Source organism: Amblyomma mixtum, chromosome 4, assembly GCF_055824585.1.
Source record: "Amblyomma mixtum isolate Tamu chromosome 4, ASM5582458v1, whole genome shotgun sequence".
NCBI classification, from domain to species: Eukaryota; Metazoa; Arthropoda; class Arachnida; order Ixodida; family Ixodidae; genus Amblyomma; species Amblyomma mixtum.
In genome coordinates this window covers 64077721-64083926 of record NC_143015.1, presented here as the reverse complement: position 1 = coordinate 64083926, position 6206 = coordinate 64077721, and the positions used below count along the sequence as shown (strand labels likewise).

General features: G+C 47.5%; 1 long non-coding RNA gene across 2 annotated transcripts in view; it reads right to left on the bottom strand.

The window, feature by feature from the left end:
- LOC149346620 (uncharacterized) overlaps positions 1-6206 on the bottom strand; it is a 135817-nt gene that overhangs the window by 119982 nt on the left and 9629 nt on the right. The gene's annotated exons all lie outside the window — the stretch shown is intronic.

The window sequence follows — 6206 nt, the reverse complement described above, 5'->3', positions numbered from 1 at the left end:
GTCTGTAACCAGAGGGGAATCGCCTCTAGCATGCTTTTATAGTTGCTTTCTGCCGAAAGTTTAGCTCAACAAGTGGTTCCAGAAGCATAACCTTGTTCGATTTATTCTTCTAGATGCGCTTTTTGTACACGTCATGAATATTGATTCGATACTATTTATGATGCGACAACATAAGTTTCCTCTTTTAAAGAAGTAATGTTGCTTTTTTGATGCTTACTAGTAAGTAACGAATACCGAAAAAGTACTGGAATCAAACTTTTTGTTAGGCCTAAGAACTTCACCGTTGTACTCGCACGTTCGTTTTCTACATTGTTGCATGTTTAGCCTTTTTGGACTAATATTGTGCAGCAATTGAAGTTCACAGAAGCGGTTTAACGCCCTGAATCTCTGTAGGCGGATTTCGCTACCAATATTTTCTCAACAGTATTCGTGTTTCTCCGTAACGACCCATTTAGATGATTTAGAAAAAAGCACAGAATTTCCCTCTTTAGCCGTATGTAGAACATATGAATTTTGATTAAATTAGCGTTGAAGATTTCACCAGTGCGCGCAGTGAAAATTCTTGGTAGAAGAGTCGGAAGTGTCTCTAGTGGATTGATGCGAAATAAAGATATGTGCCGCAACTTTGGATTGTTTTGTGTGTCTTTGTACTGCAAGGATGCCGATTATACAGACCGGGTCCGGCCTATGGCGGCGTGCGGTGTCACCAGCGCCTGTTTAAGCAAGCGCGAACGTTCTTTCATTTCTTCGAGAAACGGCGAAGACTGCGCCTTTATTTGAAGAGTCGGGCTCTTTACCTTGGGAAAGAGGATTACGGCTAATAGCTTTTAATTGTAAAGGTCAAGGACAAAAGGAGATTTTTCTGGTTAGAGTTCGGGGAATTCGAACATGCATGGCAGTGTTGGTGGCGGTAGAGCAAACAATGGGCAAAGGGAACAGTCAGCATGCGCCCAAGTACTAGTACAGTGGTGGTGTTGACGGTGCAGTAAGGGAACCGAGAGCTTCTATGTCACATTTCTTTCGTAATTGAAAGAAATGTCCAAAGTTGGTCAACAAGACCAGGAGGTTGTTCAAGATTGCGGGATAGTCTATGCACCGCGTAATTACTTTGGATCCTAGTGAATTTGCACTGTGAACATTAAATGTCATAAAATACAGTAGAAAGAGTAAGCTATCCTCTAGTAATAGGGGCAATGAATGATGCCCGATCCTGGGAGTATATTTCTATCTCTAAAAAATTCAGGGGGCACTTTGGCTCTCTAAAGTGCTGCAAGGCGAAAGCGTTTCCTGACGCACTGTGTTTATATTTACCTTTTTATTTTTCATATTTTGTTTTTTTTGCCCTTTACATTACTTTATTGTTTTTATTTTTATTTCCATATCTTCTTTTCATTTTGTTTTTATTTTTGTTTATTTTCTGATTTTTTTTCCTTTCCTTGACTTCATTCCTTTTATTTTGTTTACGAAACCCATGCATTCACTACATGCGCCTTTATTCATGCTCAAACCTTGAGCCTTCGTGGAGGTGTGGTAGCGTCTCCGCTTCGAATTCCAAAGGCCCTGGTTCGATTTTCTCCCTCGGCGCAGTTTCTTTTTAAGCAGTGACGCCGAAAGGCGGGCAAATCTGCCGACACTCCTGCCGACGCATCTGTCGACACGGCTGCCGACGCGTCTGCTAACGCCATTATGAGGCATTAAAGGCTTTCGCCTTAAAAGAACGGAATACTTACAGTTAACAACCAACTAGATCCTCAGCAGTCGCAGGTGCCATGGACACGGGCGCCACTCATCCGGGGCCACACCTTTCCCGCTAAATAAAAGTTTGCTTTTTTTTTTTTGCTGGTTATACTTTTACTATGTTCATCATTAGGCAGGAAAATGTTTGTGTCCGCCCGTCCTAAAATCGTTTGGTTCATGGGGTCCAATGTCCCAAAGCGACACAGGCTATGAGAGGCGCCGTAGTTGAAGGCTTAAGGAAATTCTAACACCTGGGGTTCTTAAACGTGCACTGGAACCGCAGAGTCCACGGACCTCTGGAATTTCGCCTCCATCGAAACTGCACCACCGCGGCCGGGATTGAACCCGCGCGTTTCCGGTCAGCAGCTGGGCATCATAGCAACTGAGCCATCACGCGGCCGTTGTGAAACGCCCGGCCATCACTACATCGTTATCATTCGCACGACTGCACCTGCTTAAAGAACGAAATCATGCCTTCTTGTGCGCTAAACCTAAGCGACCAAGCCTCGTTTTTATTCGTTTTGCTTTTTTGCTTGCTTGCGTGTTTTACTGAAGATTACACTGTGCTATGCTGCCCACCTTCCCATTGGTTTTGACCAACTTCCACAGGGGTAGCTTAAGCGGATTAGCGCCATGCATGCGGTAAACTAAGGTGTAAGCTCTGTGTGATGATAAGTGCTGGAGCTAAGAGTAGAGCCTCGCCATTTAAACTGGAGATGAGAGGTAATTTAAGTTCGACATCGCTAATTTTATCTAACTCCTGGAGTGTGCCAAAAGAAGGGTACAGTGTATTGGACGACCAGCTAGATACAGCGTTCAGAACTCGACGCAACAACCATAGATTACATGCACAGCTCCTGTCAACAGTATAGGCCTCTTGCGCTGGAGTTTGAGGTAACGTGGCGGCGCCTGGTGGCGGCAAGGAGAAGTTGGCTGGGTAGTACCAGGTTGGGCCCTGGCTGTGGCGGCGCACCTTTCCAGCCTGCGTTTTGCGTCGATTTGCACGTTTTTCTGCACTGCTATGAGTGCGATAAGGCTCGTCACTTGTGACCAACCACGCCGCGGCCTGGCCGTGGCTTAGTATTTAGAAAACCGACGCTCCGTGTGCCTCAGCACGAAACGCAGGCAGCAGAAGGAATCGGCGACGCCGATCCGCCCGAGAGACCTCGCTCAGTCCCGAAAAAGCGTCACCGTCGTTACTGCTGCGTTGTGGGCTGCCACGAGCAAGAAGGTCTGAATCCCAATATAAAATTCCACCGTTTTCCTTCAAGGTCTCACGAAGCGGAGCGCCGGTCGCGCTGGATAGCTGCAGTTCGACGCACTGAGTAAGCGAACCTTCGCGTTGTGCTGGCTGCTTCGCCTGCCTTGATGTTTGTTTGGTTATCCGCGTTGCTGAAATTCGTTCTTTTTGCACATGCAGTCCGGACGGCAAACCGTGGGATGCAGTGCCGAACATCAGGATATGCAGTCGCCACTTTGTGGGTAACGAGAAAAACAATCCGGCCAGTCATCCCGCATATGTACCTACAATTTTCCCCGCAGTCTACAGCCGGCCTCATCCTCCTTGTGTACGTCTTCTTTTGGCGCTTACCTCTCTCAAAAAATGTATATTTAGCGAGCAGCCGCATATGCAGGCGTAGAATGAAAATTTATGCATTCTACAACACAACTTGTCTAGTAGATCCCTACATAGGCAGTTGGACCAAGCAAGCAGCAAAAAGTGTCCCATGACAATCACCAAACAGTAGGAAATGCACAACAGAGCAAGCAGCAAAAAGTGAGAAACGAACAGCATAATTCAGCGATCATATCAAGGGAATGCACAACACAGCAAAGAGCGCAAAAAAAAAATACATAGTATAATTCATATGTCATGTCAACCTTTCACTTCAGATAATCACTATTAAGGCAAATCGACAAATCAGCAGGCATGGCTGGTGATTCACGACTAGAGACCCGGCCACTGCGACAATTCTACTGGTGCAACGTGGTGAGGTGGCCAGGTGCGTGCAAATGACCACAAATGGGCGGGTTGAGTAGGTGCGAATTGGCTACGCACTACGAGCAGCCCAGCGTCGAAAGTGAAATGTGCACATTTTCGACCTCAAACCAGCACGTATGTGGCAGCGCGGCATCACTGATAACAGCGAACGTATTCGAGCGATGTCGTTTTAAGGATGAAAAGCTACATCAAGAAAACGACATCAAGCGCGCAGCGCACGAGCTCGCGCTGCAGCGTTATTCGGCTGCGAGCTCATATATGCATTGCATCATGTTAGCATTTGCTGAAGGAACAGATGGCGGCTACTACAAGGCAGGCATGACTACTTGTTTAGCGAGATGCAGTCAAGAAAGACTGCAGGAGGCCCACCATTTCGTGGCATGCTGAAAGACCGCTGCTGGCGCGGCGTGTACCGTCGTGCGCTCGAGCAGTCCCGTACACATGTCTGTTTAGAACTGCTGCGAATTCATATATTGCAAGTATTTCATCGCGTTGGTGCGCTTGAATCTCGAAGCGTGCAGACCTTATCTGAAGTTCAACTTCGTACGCGACTCTCTTCACTTGTGAATGACACCGCGTTGAAACTTCGCCGCTTATTTCTTGAACAGAGTGCACGTACTTGGCGTTGCATAATTTCTTCCCTTTACACATTGTGCGAGCCCTGAAAAAATCTTCGGCGCCCGATATTCGCTGTAGGCCATGGCACAGCACAAGCGAAAGTCGCGGGTCCGTACTGCCAACGTGCTTTCTGAAGCAGACGCCAGAGCCTGGTACTACCCAGCCGAGGGCAGAGGGCGCTTTTGAGCACCATTTTCGCAGCGCCCCCTGGGCAATGCAAGAGGTCTATACGGCCCAAGGGTTTTTATTCTAGGCTGTTTAGCGTGCCTCCCTAGCACATTAAGCAGTACAAACCTTGGGATGATTGAGAACGCAAAGGCATTCCTTTTTTGAGAGATTACGGTCGCTGTGCATGGATAACGAGGCATCCTGCAGGCCTCACAAGGAAATCTCTTGGGCTGTATACGTTTGACGGGGGGAGGGGGGGTTGCACTAAGAAAGCCTATTCTCCCCCCCCCCCCCCCCCTCCAAAAACATGCGTTTGAAAACACAGGGTTCAAAGCATATCATCACAGCGAAAGACGTGAATCATACCTGACAGAGAAATTAAACATTCTCTGGCGGCATTAGCGGATAAGTCGAGAGGCTGTCATACCTCTCAAGCAAGCCTAACGCCCTAATAATGAAGAAGTGAAATATACGAAGAAGTTGAGAAAGATAGAACCGAGTAAAGTAATAAACCTTGTTTTTCGTTTCTTGGTTGCTTGTGTTACACCCACATATTTTTTTTTTCTATAATCAACAGCGATGTGACGGCTGTATTCTCATTTTCTATGCTTTACACTGAATCTCTGGTCCAGCTGCAGATACAACTCCATGAACTCATGAACGTATAGTGCAGTGGATGGAAAACTATTTTGCAAGTGGACTTGGACCGTTCAATTTCTCAGGGCCACCGCGCAGCACTCACATTACGCGCATGTGTCCAGGCCTCGTAGGGCCATGGCACTGGCACCCCGGTTCACACAGCGAAGTTGCGCGTCCGGGTCCTGCGACGCAAGGAGGGCTTCCCATTCCTCCCATGTACCGATGGCGGGCTGTTCCTGTGGTAGAGGATCGGCAGGGAAGCCGAAGAGGATGTGGTCCAGGGTGGCGTGTGATTCTCCGCAGAGAGTGCACTCTGGGAAAACGAAGCGGAAGTATTATAGAAGCTGAGGGCTGGGAAGAGTTCGGGTCTCGAGTCGCCTCCCGAGGGGCCTACGTTTCTCTAATTCCTTGATTATTAGTTATCTATCTCTTCGTGTTGTTGAACACTAAATATGTGGCACTCGCTCATTATTTACATTGATCCCATTGTAATTTGTTGGGTTGTGGCCGAGCACGGTTCCATGGTGTAAAAATTCAGTTTTTGAAGACATTCTGAGAGCATTCTGCTGTCTTCGAATTTATTTGTACAGGAACAGGGACAGGGTTAATTGGATAGACATAGGAGAGGCCTTTGCCCTGCAGTGGGCGTAGGCTGATGATGATGATGATGTTGATGTACGCGCCTATGAATTTCTCGCACGTCTTCCGCTGCTGAGTACTGTAGAGTGAAATATTCATATATCCTTTTCTTCTCTCTCATTCAGTTGCGGTTCTCCGCCATGTCGTCATCGTCTGAGAACCTCATCTGGTCTGCGCGGTTCACAAGGAAACGATTTGAACCATTGGTTGTCTGAATATTCATGCATGGTGTCACGCGGGGCGCACAGACGCTCCGGAGGCACTGCAACGCTCACAAATAGCGCGCACTGCAATTCTTTTGTTTATTTTTCGCCGTTATCTTTTCGTTGACCCTGTCGCGTGCGTACCATTAATGGAGGATAATTATGTAGCGTCTGATGACATCCTGAGGGTGCTACCGTTC